The sequence below is a fragment of the Sphaeramia orbicularis genome, chromosome 19 (assembly GCF_902148855.1).
Source record: "Sphaeramia orbicularis chromosome 19, fSphaOr1.1, whole genome shotgun sequence".
Classification (NCBI taxonomy): domain Eukaryota; kingdom Metazoa; phylum Chordata; class Actinopteri; order Kurtiformes; family Apogonidae; genus Sphaeramia; species Sphaeramia orbicularis.
The window spans coordinates 718,328-732,006 of NC_043975.1; the positions used below are offsets into that span (position 1 = coordinate 718,328).

At 43.5% G+C, this 13,679-nt stretch overlaps 1 pseudogene; it reads right to left on the reverse strand.

The window, feature by feature from the left end:
* LOC115410120 (brain-specific angiogenesis inhibitor 1-associated protein 2-like) overlaps positions 1-13,679 on the reverse strand; it is a 69,241-nt pseudogene that overhangs the window by 31,346 nt on the left and 24,216 nt on the right.

A 13,679-nucleotide genomic window follows, 5' to 3' on the forward strand; every position in this document is an offset into this window, starting at 1 on the left:
ATTTCAATGTTTTCTTGCTTCAGTTCCATAATTGAATCATTTCTCGTTCAGTTTTAATATCGTTTGTTGATAGTTAAATTAATCAGACTGTTGGACAGGTCAGACTGAACTAACTCTCCAGTCCCTGGAAAAGACGCCGACTGTGTACGATAAGGAAACGGAGCATTTTCTGAAAAAGGAACGGAGGGATGAATTTATGTTTAAATAACTTGACGATTTTTTTGATGTAATCCGACAATGAGCTTCCCCTGTCTGAAAGTACGAACAGCCGACACTGTTCAACACCACAGGCTGTTCAGATCTCCTTCAAATCATGCCGCGGGTCAGATCGGACCCTTAGGAGGGGCCAGTTTTGTCCCACAGGCCTCATGTTTGACAGCTGTAGGTTTCTGGGGTTAAACCCAGCCTGGTGAGGACGCTGGTCTTCACACTGACCTGCATCTCTTTGTCTCCGTACTTGGACGGGTGTTTGCTGCCTTGACTCTTCCTGCGCAGCTTCTTCAGCTCGGCCTGGCACTTCTCCAGACTCTCCCCTTTGCTCTTGTGCTCCATCTGGTACTTCTTCAGAGCAGCCTGAAGGGGGGAGGGAGGGGGAGGGAGGGGGGAGGGAGGGTGGGAGGAAAGACAGAGTCAGCGGGTGAGGACCATCATCCGCACCGGAGCTGAAGACGTAGAGGACGGTGGACAGTCCACCCTCATGTGAAACTGAAGCGCTGTGGTTCTGTTTGGTCCTGTCAAATGTTCATTATGGCTAACTAATTTAATAATGGGCATACTACAGCAAACTATTACTGATAAAAAACTAATTAATTTTGCAAAAATAAATGTCTCCATTTTGAATGTCTGGGGTCACCAGAAATTTGTGATATTAAATGGGGGTCAGGAGTAAAAAAAGGTTGGAAACCACTGATTTAACGTTAGCCGGCTTCTTCCACTGGTCTGCAGTAGCATGATCCTCCACCAGGGGGCAGAAAACACACATATCAGGTCAGATACAACAGGTTTATAAGGAAAGTGCAGTGGCCCAGAGGTGACACAGCCCAAAAAAAATTATCACTCTAAGAAAAAAAAAGAGAACAGCCTAAAAAATTATCCACTCTAAGAAAAAAAAAGGGAACAGACCTAAAAAAATTATCCACTATAAGAAAAAAAACAAAAACAACATCCGCCTTTTCAGTTAAAGGGGCGCTGTTTACCCTAAAGGTCTCTTGCTTTAAAATAGGGCCACCAGAAAAAATAAAAGCATAGGCTAAAAATTTTTTAGGCCTTCAGCTAATGTGGCTAATGCATAACAAGTAACCCCCCAGAAGTGGAGGTCGGTGTGCTAAAAATAAAGTTATTCCAAAAATATATAGTGGATAATTTTTGGGCTGCTGCACCTCTGGGCCACCGTAGGAAAGTGTTGATCTGGTTGATTTAGATAAAGGTCTGAGAACCTGGTGGAGCACATATGATACAAACAGATTTAAAGGGTTAAAGAACTCTGTTCCAGTCTCCGTATTTTCTGTGTGCTACAGCACTCCCCAGTGGTTCTGTTTGGTAGTGCACCTAAACCTGTGGGGGGGGGCTTACATTCAGGTAGCGGGCGTCCAACTCCACCTTCTTCTCCAACTCGGTGAGAAGCTCGTTGTGGAAAGACTTGAGCTGTGAATGCACATGAAAACACCAAGGTCAAAACTCAGCACAAACCACACACACACACACACACCACACAAACACACACGTCCGTCTGTGTAGGAGACCAGAACATCTGGGAACGTCAGCAGAACGTTGGTGATGTGAGAACAGTTTAAGGCCGTTAGAACACTGGGACGTTCCCATGGAGACGGGGTTCGCTTCATTTCCTGTTAAAAACTGAAACTGACGCTGCAGACGGAAACTGGAATATCTGCTGAAACACCTGTTCATCCAGTCATGTCTACAGGTTTACCTCTAATTTAAATAAATAAAAAATATATCTGATCCAGTCATGTCTAGAATGCAGGTTTACATCTAATATAAATAAATAAATAGATAAATAAATAAATAATAGTACTTAATGCAGTCTGGTCTTTGGTGTAAAAGTGCGTCATCGTACACATTAACATTGCTGAATGAAATAATAATGATAATGATGACAAACTTTACCTGGAACATAAGTAGGAATAAAATATTAAAGTGAACAAAAGGTGGAAAAAAAACAGAAATTTAAACAGAAAAAGTCTGGAATATTTAAGGAGATTATTATAAACTATTTGATTGTGGTTCTATACACTTTCTGTCCTACATGTCTTCTATTGTGTTCTATATATGTATAAAAACAACAGTGTCAGGTATGAAATGATTTAAAAAAACAGAATAAATGATAACATTAGTCATGTCCCAATCTGGATTTTTTTTGCTTCCGATCTGATTTTTTTGAGGATTAGTTTTGCAGATACTGATCTGATACAGACTTTAACAATGAATTTGGATTTAAATGTGGAGTCATTATTTGTAGGTTTCTATTATTTTCCTGTAGATCCCAGTTGGTCTAATATGGAACCTGAACTAAAACATCTAGGACACCTGACTGAAGAACTGGAGGATCACTTTATACACTTTCCAAACTTCAGACTGAACGCATTAGAACCTTTGGTGGACCAGTTCTGGCCTCCAAGGCCGCCCGAATGTGTACCACTTGCTGTGGTCTGGTTATGGACAGGTCTTGTACAGGGGTTACACGCCCGGTCCAGATGTCCAGGACTGGTCCAGAAGCCCATGCCCAGAGCAACACCCAGGTCCGGTCCTGAGGGCCCCGGCCCAGGCCCCAGGCCAGGCCCAGGCCCAGGCCCCCAGGCCCAGGCCCAGGCCCAGCCCAGGCCAGGCCGCAGGCCCATCCCAGCCCCAGCCGTGTGCTGCCTCTCTACTTGTACCCCCACTCCCCATCAGAAGCTCCTGTCCACCCATCCTCCTCCAGCTGGATTCTGGAGCTGCCAGGTGGACCTCTGCATCTGAAAGAGGACCTCCCCTACAGAGACGAGACAAGGACCAGAGCGGAGCGGGCACTGAACCACATAACCAACAGAACCCACCTGGGACCCCAAACAGACATCGTGCAGAAAAAAACAGGACCATGCAGGCCACACAGAACAGATGAGAAGACATGGGACGAGTGGACAGAGTGGACAATTGGACAGAGTGGACGGCGTGGACGAGTGGACAATGAGACGTCGGTGGAAAACAAACCAACTGAAGGATGAAGCGTTCAGAATGAGTCCAGAACAAAAAGAAACCAAACTAGAGTCAAATAGAAGAGCGTTGTATTTTACAGAGGGTTCAAACAGCTCCTGAACACAACACAAAGGAGCCGTTTGTGCGTTCAGACACGTTTTGAACAGAACAGACGAGTCCAAACAGAACAGACGAGTCCAAACAGAACAGAACAGTCCAAACAGAACAGACGAGTCCAAACAGAACAGAACAGTCCAAACAGAACAGACGAGTCCAAACAGAACAGAACAGTCCAAACAGAACAGACGAGTCCAAACAGAACAGAACAGTCCAAACAGAACAGAACAGTCCAAACAGAACAGACGAGTCCAAACAGAACAGACGAGTCCAAACAGAAAGGACGAGTCCAAACAGAACAGACGAGTCCAAACAGAACAGAACAGTCCAAACAGAACAGAACAGTCCAAACAGAACAGACGAGTCCAAACAGAACAGAACAGTCCAAACAGAACAGAACAGTCCAAACAGAACAGACGAGTCCAAACAGAACAGAACAGTCCAAACAGAAAGGACGAGTCCAAACAGAACAGACGAGTCCAAACAGAACAGAACAGTCCAAACAGAACAGAACAGTCCAAACAGAACAGACGAGTCCACAAACAGAACAGTCCAAACAGAAAGGACGAGTCCAAACAGAACAGACGAGTCCAAACAGAACAGAACAGTCCAAACAGAACAGAACAGTCCAAACAGCCAAAAGCAGGAGGAGGAGGGAACATGAGTCATGCATCATCCACAGAGGTTGTACTGGTGGTACTGGTGGTACTGGTGGTACTGGTGGGGTTGGGGTTGTTGGTCAGATACCTACATGCTGCCTCCTCTGAATATGAATGCAGCAGAAAAAAGGAACAGAGAGAGAGCTGGAGTGAGCAGAGAACACACACACAGAACTAGAACCAGTCAGACAGAACCAGTGGGGCGGGACCAGTCAGACAGAACCAGTCACGTAGAACCAGTCAGACGGAACCAGTCAGGTAGAACCAGTCAGACAGAACCAGTCAGACAGAACCAGTGGGGCGGGACCAGTCAGACAGAACCAGTCAGGTAGAACCAGTCAGACAGAACCAGTCAGACAGAACCAGTGGGGTAGAACCAGTCAGGTAGAACCAGTCAGATGGAACCAGTGGGGCGGGACCAGTCAGCAGAACCAGTCAGACAGAACCAGTCATGTCGACCCTCAGTTTGGTCACTGGCGTGGGACGTGACAGTCTGATCAAACACCACAAATTAAAAAAAACACCTGAAATCTAACAAAGTGATCTGAAATCAAACTATAACAGCAACGAGTTTACTCTGAATACTTATACAGATACCACAAAGTAACTATATATACACTAAACAGATGCATTATATACTCTATATACACTGCACATCCACATTATATAGTCTATACGTACTGTATATACACTGCATATATGCATTTATACTCTGTATAGACTACACATCTACATTATACTCTATATATACTGCACACAGGCATTATATACTCTATGTACTGCACACAGGCATTATACTCTATATATACTGCACACAGGCATTATATACTCTATATGTACTGCACACAGGCATTATATACTCTATATACTGCACACAGGCATATACTCTATATGTACTGCACACAGGCATTATATACTCTCTATATAGTGCACACATGCATATATACTCTATAAGTACTACACATCTACATTATCCTCTATATATACTGCACGTAGGCATATATATATTATATAATATATATATCTATATATATATATATATATATATTTATATATATATATATATATATATACATAGTACACCTGGTCAGATCTGTCAATAATATACAAATAAATACATGCAATAAAAGTCGTACATAAATGAATACAGGTATATCTATGAATGCATAAGTAATACTTAAATATATAGATGACTGAATACATACATGTATAAATATACACATTAATACACATAAACATAGTAATGAATACATTTCCACTGGGGAGGGACAGTTTCATGAGCTCCCACATCAGTCACATGGTGCCAGCGCTGTGATCTGATTGGTCTGTTAACTGATATCAATATTTATTGATTACACTGAAGAGTCTGTAAACATACAATTCTATTGGTTAATGTACAAATATAAAGACATTATTTCTATGAACAGAAATAAAGATGTCACACAGAACTATGGGGAAAAAACACAATGAACACACGGGAGTGTCATAGGAAGTCCAGTAAACGACCATAAACACTAGTAAAGGACCAGCAAACAACCAGTAAACCACCAGTAAACCACCAGCAAACAACCAGTAAACAGCCAGTAAACAACCAGTAAATGACCAGTAAACAACCGCTAAACAACCAGTAAACAACCAGTAAATGACCATTAAACGGCCAGTAAACGACTGGTAAATGACCAGTAAACAACCAGCAAACAACCAGTAAATGGCCATTAAACAATCATTAAACGATCATTAAACAATCATTAAACGATCATTAAACGATCATTAAACGACCAGTAAATGACCAGTAGAGGACCTGAACCCGTCCTTTCTGGGACACGTTTGTGTATTTGTTTGTATTGGTAAACCTCACCTGTACATTTGCACCCTTTTGCCCTGGGTTTGTCCTGTCAGGCTCTGGACACAACAGACACTGAGGACGGCCTGGTTTCTGTTACCATGGCGACAGCTTTATTTGACTCATTTCCTCGGACACTGATGACATCTTGGTTGTTCTATAATTCTGCGGTTGTCCTCTGTTGACCTCCTGGTGCTTCTGTATTTTTATTTGGTGCTTTTATGACTTCTGTTTTCACGCTGCTGCTGTCTTCTTCTTACTTGGACTTTCGAACTTTGTAACGTGTTTGTAGGCCACACCCACGTCCTTGGAGTGACCGCCTCCCCCTCTCAGGTCGCCCTTTGACCCCCCCCCCCCCCCCCCCCCCCCCATCAGCGCCTCAGTCCCCGTCGGTTTCCGTGGACTTGGACCGTTTCCCAAACTGCTGGATGTTCCTGCGCTCTAATCCCAAAAACTCGGGGCCTGGACCTCCACGTCTAAGCCGCTTACGGATAATCTACGCCGATCACACACCTGAGGATTATGGGTAAAGCTGATCGTCTAAACAAATGCTGCTTTTGTTGGACAAAGGTTCTGACGTCGGCGCTCCGGCATCCTCGTAACGACCCCGGGTTGAACGAACGCGGAGTCTCATTAGGACGAATACTGTTGGTGGTGCTTTAAAGAACCGCAGTTCCCAGCAATGCACCTCACAGCCTCATACCGCAGACCCATCAGTGTTTTCCACCTCAGTAATAGATGATCAGCTGGGCTGGAACAGCAGCTGCGAGGACGGCCCACAGATCTGCACCAGTCCCTCAAACACGTGGACCATGAAGATCTGCATCTGGAGGAGGCGTCCTCTCCTCCGACACATGATTGACAGCTCCGTCTTTATCTGCCTCTAATTAGTCTCAGATCGCAGCTGATTGGCATCGCACGTCGCCCGTAGCAACAGGCCTGGGCTGGTGTTACACAAGCAGCTGGACTGAACCCGACAGGACGGAGGAGGCAACGAAACCACAAGACAAATGATACAAACAACAACAACAACACAAACAACAACGCAAACGCAACAACACACACAAACAACAACATGACATAAACACAACACAAACAACGACACAAACACAACGCAAACGCAACAACACACACAAACAACAACATGACATAAACACAACACAAACAACGACACAAACACAAACAACAACACACACAACACAAACAACGCAAACACAACAACACACACACAAACAACAACATGACATAAACACAACACCACAAACAACAACACAAATACAACAACACAAACAGCAGACAACACAAACAACAACACACACAACATGACGCAAACACACAAACAACTACACATACACAAACAACAACACAACACAAACACCACCCACTGTCTACACCAACCATTATTTGTTGTCCATTATCTACGTCAGTCATCTACGCAGTCGGTTATCTACGTCGGTCATCTATGACGTCCGGTTGTCTACAACATCATCGGTGTTCTACGTAGTCGGTCGTCTATGTGTAGTTGTTCATCTACGTCGTCAGTCATCTACAACATCACCGGTCGTTTACGTTGTCGGTTATCTCCACAGTCGGTCATGTACGTCATCAGTTATCTAAGTCATCGTTTATTTTTGACAGAACAGACGAGGAAAACCTCCCTTTAGACAAATATATGAATGAACCTTAAAGTCAGAAAATCCAAACCTATACATTCTGTTTGTGTGGTTGAACTGGTTCATGTGACGCTGACTTTAAAGCCACTGTCATGAAGGTTCTGGTTGTGACCGTAGAACCTCCTCCTCCATTAGATGTGATCCACCTCTGATATTCTGACCAATCAGCCGCTCCGGGTGAAAATGGAACCGACTCCACATGTTCCGTGCTGTTTTCTGAGGTTCTGTTGGTTCTGTGGGCGTGGGCCGGCTCAGTTCTGGACAGATGGCAGCTGAACTCAGATCTGGGCTCGAGCCCGGCTCAGAAGAACCGGGGTCGCGCCAAAGTCGACGCTTCTGCATCAAAGTGAGACTCGATGAAAGCAAACAGAGCGAATATTAAAAAGAGTGGATTCAGACGCTGAGTGAGTCAGCATAAACATCAGCTGGGTGTCACCGAGGACGCCACCACCTCCACCACCTCCACCACCGCCACCACCCCTACCACCGCCTCGCTGTGTTGATCAGGATTTATTAGTCTGCTGTTTTCTCACACTCGTTCCCTGGTTCTGCTCTGAGCCGGTTTAACCCTGCATCAGCTGAAGGTTTCACATGTTAGTGGATCAACCTCAGACAGAACAGACTCATAGACCTGGACCAGACCGGACCAGAAGAGTCTTGTGGAGGGTTGGGGGGGGGGTTTAGGGTTAGGGTCAGGGGACACAGGCTGAATCCCATTTCACCCCTTGGCCCCTCCCCCTCTGTTTTGCGCGTAGATGTGAAAGGGTAGTGTTGGTTTGTTGTGTTTTCATTTTCCGTTTGTGGATTCTCAATCGAACATGAACAGAACCGATGATCCACAGACGAAGAAATATAAGAAAGTTTATTAATAAAGTCTAGAATTAAAGTCTATTCATCTATGGTTTAATGTCTGAAAAACCAACAGGAAACTGAGCTGAACCATGAAGTAAATATGACCACTGAGTACAGATAGAATAGAACAGAACAGAACAGAATACAATAGAATACAACAGAATAGAATAGAATAGAATAGAATAGAATACAATAGAATACAATAGAATACAACAGAATAGAATAGAACAGAACAGAACAGAATAGAATACAATAGAATACAACAGAATAGAATAGAATAGAATAGAATAGAATAGAATAGAATAGAACAGAATACAATAGAATACAATAGAATACAACAGAATAGAATAGAACAGAACAGAACAGAATAGAATACAATAGAATACAACAGAATAGAATAGAATAGAATAGAACAGAACAGAATAGAATACAATAGAATACAACAGAATAGAATAGAACAGAACAGAACAGAATACAATAGAATACAACAGAATAGAATAGAATAGAATAGAATACAACAGAATAGAATAGAATAGAATAGAACAGAACAGAACAGAATACAATAGAATAGAATAGAATAGAATACAACAGAATAGAACAGAACAGAACAGAATAGAATAGAACAGCCTTTATTGTCTCCATGCACATCTGTCTTTCATCTGTGTCTCAGTGTCCTTCTGCTCTGGACTGGACTTCAGTCATATTATGGGATGTTTCCCTCCTCTGCCTCCATTTCCATGTCAATGAGCCTGCATTTGGTCACAGACGACAGGCGGAACTGCAGGAGTCTCCTTTTCTCTCCTTTCTCTGCTCTGTCCATATTTAGTCAACGGAAGAAGAAGACGTGGTGACATCACCGACGGCCTTTTTTGGGCCGCGCGTCGAGCGTCCTCCTCCTCCTCCTTCGGTCGAGGCGTTTCATCTATTTTTAGAAACGAGTGCCGAGTCGGCGTGTTCTCCCAGGGCTGCCTGAGCTGCACATCCAGCAGACCAGAGGAGGAGGGCCTGAACGCAGCATCGCTTCAGCACTCCCCCCCCAAAACCCCCCTCTAAGACCAGAGGAGACATAGAGAAGGAGGAGGGCCCTGAACGCAGCATCACTTCAGCACCCCCCACCCCAACACCAGAGGAGACTCTTCCCAGCCACAGAGTGGATAATGATCTGTTTTTGGACTCATTAACTGTGAACAGCGCCTGCTCCGACACGTGAAGAAACTCAAACCCACAAAGAAAAGAGTCTGTGACATTTCTGCAGTTAGAGAACAAAAGGGAGAACCCAGAACCACAAACAGAAACAGGCCTGAACCCACAACTACAACCAAATCAAAATCAATCATTAAATGTTATTTATATCGCGTCAAAGCACAACAAAAATTATCTCATGACACTTTACATACAGAGCCGGTTGGAACCAGACTCTCAAGCCAGTTTACAGAAACCCAACAGAACCAGACCCTAACCCGGAACCAGACCCTAACCCTAAACCCTGACCCAGTCTCTGCATCTTCACATTAATTCCATTGATATGTGACAGATAATAATAACACAGAACCAGGACCAGACCCTAACCCTGGCCCAAACCCTGACCCAGTCTCAGTCTTAGTTCTATTGCTAAGTGTCCGATAACGGTTTGCTGTCTTTGTATCTAAACGTCTGCTCCGTCGGACCGTGTTCCGTCTGTTTCCCTCACAGACGTCTCTGACTTAATGACACGTACATGTTCATTAAGGGCTCGTTTTCCTCCAGCGTTCACTGCTGTCCATACAGAGCGGCCATCTTGGATTCTGCGGTGGGACTTGAGTTGTTCTGACTGGATTCTTGTCCTCGTCAACAGCAGCTAACGTCATGAATCCTGTGTTTGAGTTGAAGTTGTGACTCCAGAACCCTTTCATCTATAAATACCATGGTCTGAAGTGTGTGTACAGCGTCCGTCCTTTAACGGAGTCACTCGTTAACTCTAATGAATGCAGGGCTTTTCTCCACTTCATCACTTCATGCATATTTCAGTTCATCTACAGCTCATTCCTCTGTTTCTCTTCAGCTTTCAACATCTTAACGTCATTAGCTGAGGCTAATCTTAAAGCTCTGATTATGTGTGTGTTGTTTTTTTTTCCAGGTTAAAGTCCAGTCGTGTTAATTCACCGAAGACCAGCTTCACGACCAAACCCAATGATCTGAACATTTAGAAAAATTGCAGAAACACAGCTACACGTGGTAAATAGAAATATGCAGTCATACACAGATAGGGCTGTGTATTGGCAAGAATCTGGCGACACGATACAAATCACAATACTAGGATCACGATTCAGTATATCATGATATATCATGATACTGTTAAAAAGGCAATTTTTTGTTTTTATCTTTTCTTAAAACTGATAATTTCCTTGAAGAATTGAATTCCAGCAGAAATCTGCACAAATACTAAACACTTTTTATTTGATCCCAACAGGATCTAATGTTCTATCGCCAAATGTTCAAACGGTGTTCAAACTGAAATTCTGTTTTACAGACATTCCAGTTTCAGATCCTGTTCAAATGTTCAGATTCTATTAGTTCAAAACTAACATCAGAACAGGATTTGAGTTCAATCCAAACAAAGGAACCAACATTCTTTAATAAAAGAGTGTGAAATAATAATGAATAAAATATAAACAAAAAGAAAACCAAAAACCAAAATGAACCTCTACAATATCTGCATTTGAATAAACACCTAAAAATATCAATACAGCGTCATGAAATGAAATATCACAATATATAGCAGAACCGATATTTTCTTACAGCCCTCGTGTCCTGGGGCCCCTATGACCACCACTACTACAGGAATTATACTGGGTTGTAGTCTGTGGTCTTCAGAGGGTCATTTTCCAGGTAAATAAGTCAAATCCAGTCCAAACGGTGCCGCCCTGTTGGACTACGAAGATGATTTTTTTAAATTCACTTACCTAACAATGTAAGCAGCTTCAGGCGTTTCTTTGTATTTTTATCGTCTATGTTTTTTATGAAGAGTTGAGAAAAAGTTGTACAGTTTTCAGAACATTCAGCAGGACTCATTAGTGCAGGATTAAACCTCCTCAAAGGTAAATAAAAGACATTAATGAGTTTCTTTTGTCTAATATTAGTGCTCAGCTGTTCAGGAAGGAAAACTAATGAAGCCCAGTGGAGTCTCCCCATGAATAATAAATGCAGATGTTCTATCGGTGGAGATCCCTGAACCCCTGCCTCCACTGCTGGATCTGAGAGTGGGTGCAGACGCCAACGGACGTAAGCCGCGAAGGGAGAGTGACATCACAATCTGCCACATGTGACTCCGACATAGACAGTGTGGTAAAAGTATCAGAAGACGACAGTAAAGTCCAAGCACACGTCAGACAGAAACACCAGGATGTCGCACACTTTACTCAATGAAAGCACATTTTCCACATATTCCTACCCACAATCCTCTATGCCAGATCTACACATGTGATTTAATGATGTCATTTTGGGGGGTTTTGACCCGTTTATTTTTCTGCAATCATAATCGTCAACATCTACATATAGTATGATGTCAACATGTTAATCTGCCTCATTTTTAACTTCGTTTGTTTTTTTTCTTAATTTAATTAAATTTTTTTTTGGATCAAGTGAGACTGATCTTTATTCAAACAGGAACATACTTATATAATGCTGCGTTTCCACTATGTGGAACCAGTTCAACTGGACTCAGCTTGACTCCCTCTGGTACCAGGTCCTATTCCTGGAGACCATTTCCATTACAGGATACTACCCCTTTACAGTACCTGGTCGTCATAGAGACGTGGTGCGTTACTTCCGTGTCGTCTGCTCAGAGTTGCTGATAAACTTGCTCGTTGCCTGTTGTCTGAATATTTGGTTCTGACACCGGAAATTCCAGTCAACTCAACTCCCCCAGAGGAAAGTCTCGTGAAACCAGTGCCCATCTAGGACATACGGTCAAATGTCCATATTGTCCTGCCTTCATAAACAGCCTCCGAAGTTTTTTGATGAGGAGAAACTAACCTGGGATTAAAACGACAAAGTCTGCACCAAGCACAGAACGTGACAAACCCTTAAACGTCCACACAGATCTGACAAACCCTTAACCGTCCACACAGATCTGACAAACCCTTAACCGTCCACACAGATCTGACAAACCCTTAACCGTCCACACAGATCTGACAAACCCTTAACCGTCCACACAGATCTGACAAACCCTTAAACGTCCACACAGATCTGACAAACCCTTAAACGTCCACACAGATCTGACAAACCCTTAACCGTCCACACAGATCTGACAAACCCTTAAACGTCCACACAGATCTGACAAACCCTTAAACGTCCACACGATCTGACAAACCCTTAAACGTCCACACAGATCTGACAAACCCTTAACCGTCCACACAGATCTGACAAACCCTTAAACGTCCACACAGATCTGACAAACCCTTAAACGTCCACACAGATCTGACAAACCCTTAAACGTCCACACAGATCTGACAAACCCTTAAACGTCCACACAGATCTGACAAACCCTTAAACGTCCACACAGATCTGACAAACCCTTAACCGTCCACACAGATCTGACAAACCCTTAAACGTCCACACAGATCTGACAAACCCTTAAACGTCCACACAGATCTGACAAACCCTTAACCGTCCACACAGATCTGACAAACCCTTAAACGTCCACACAGATCTGACAAACCCTTAAACGTCCCACAGATCTGCCTGGTTGAACATCTCAAACTCCAAAACCGACTTCCTCAGAGGTGGTTTTTTCTCGCTGAGGGAGCGACTTTAAACACAGATCGAGCACTAAACAATTTAACTGGATAAAACAGTTGCCAGCAGGTTCAGTCCAACACACAGCTTCCTGACAACTACACAACCCAGAATGCCAGCAGTTACAGTCCAGTAGTTGGTGGTAAACCGCTCATGTGGACGCAAACCGACTTAGCGCCAACAGGAAAGGCGATTTCAACATTACATGATTCTTTTGACCTCAACAGACGTGTAGGGGGGGGGGGGGGTCAAAAGTCAAGAACAGCTATTACTAATGCACTAATGCTCGACTAAACTTGGCTCGATTCTGGTACCAGGTCTTATTCCTGGAGACCGTTCCATTACAGTATACTATGGACTACAAACATCAAACGATGCGGCGCGTTACTTCCGTGTCGTCTGCTCAGAGTTGCTGATAAACTCGCTCGTTGCCTGTTGTCTCGTCAAACTCATGATGAATTTTACGTCAGCCACCAAAGACTGAACCTCCTTGACAAACCATGGTGTAGTTTTTTGGGCTGTCATCATGTGGACTCACCTACCGCTACATTTACTGTAAACTTCCGC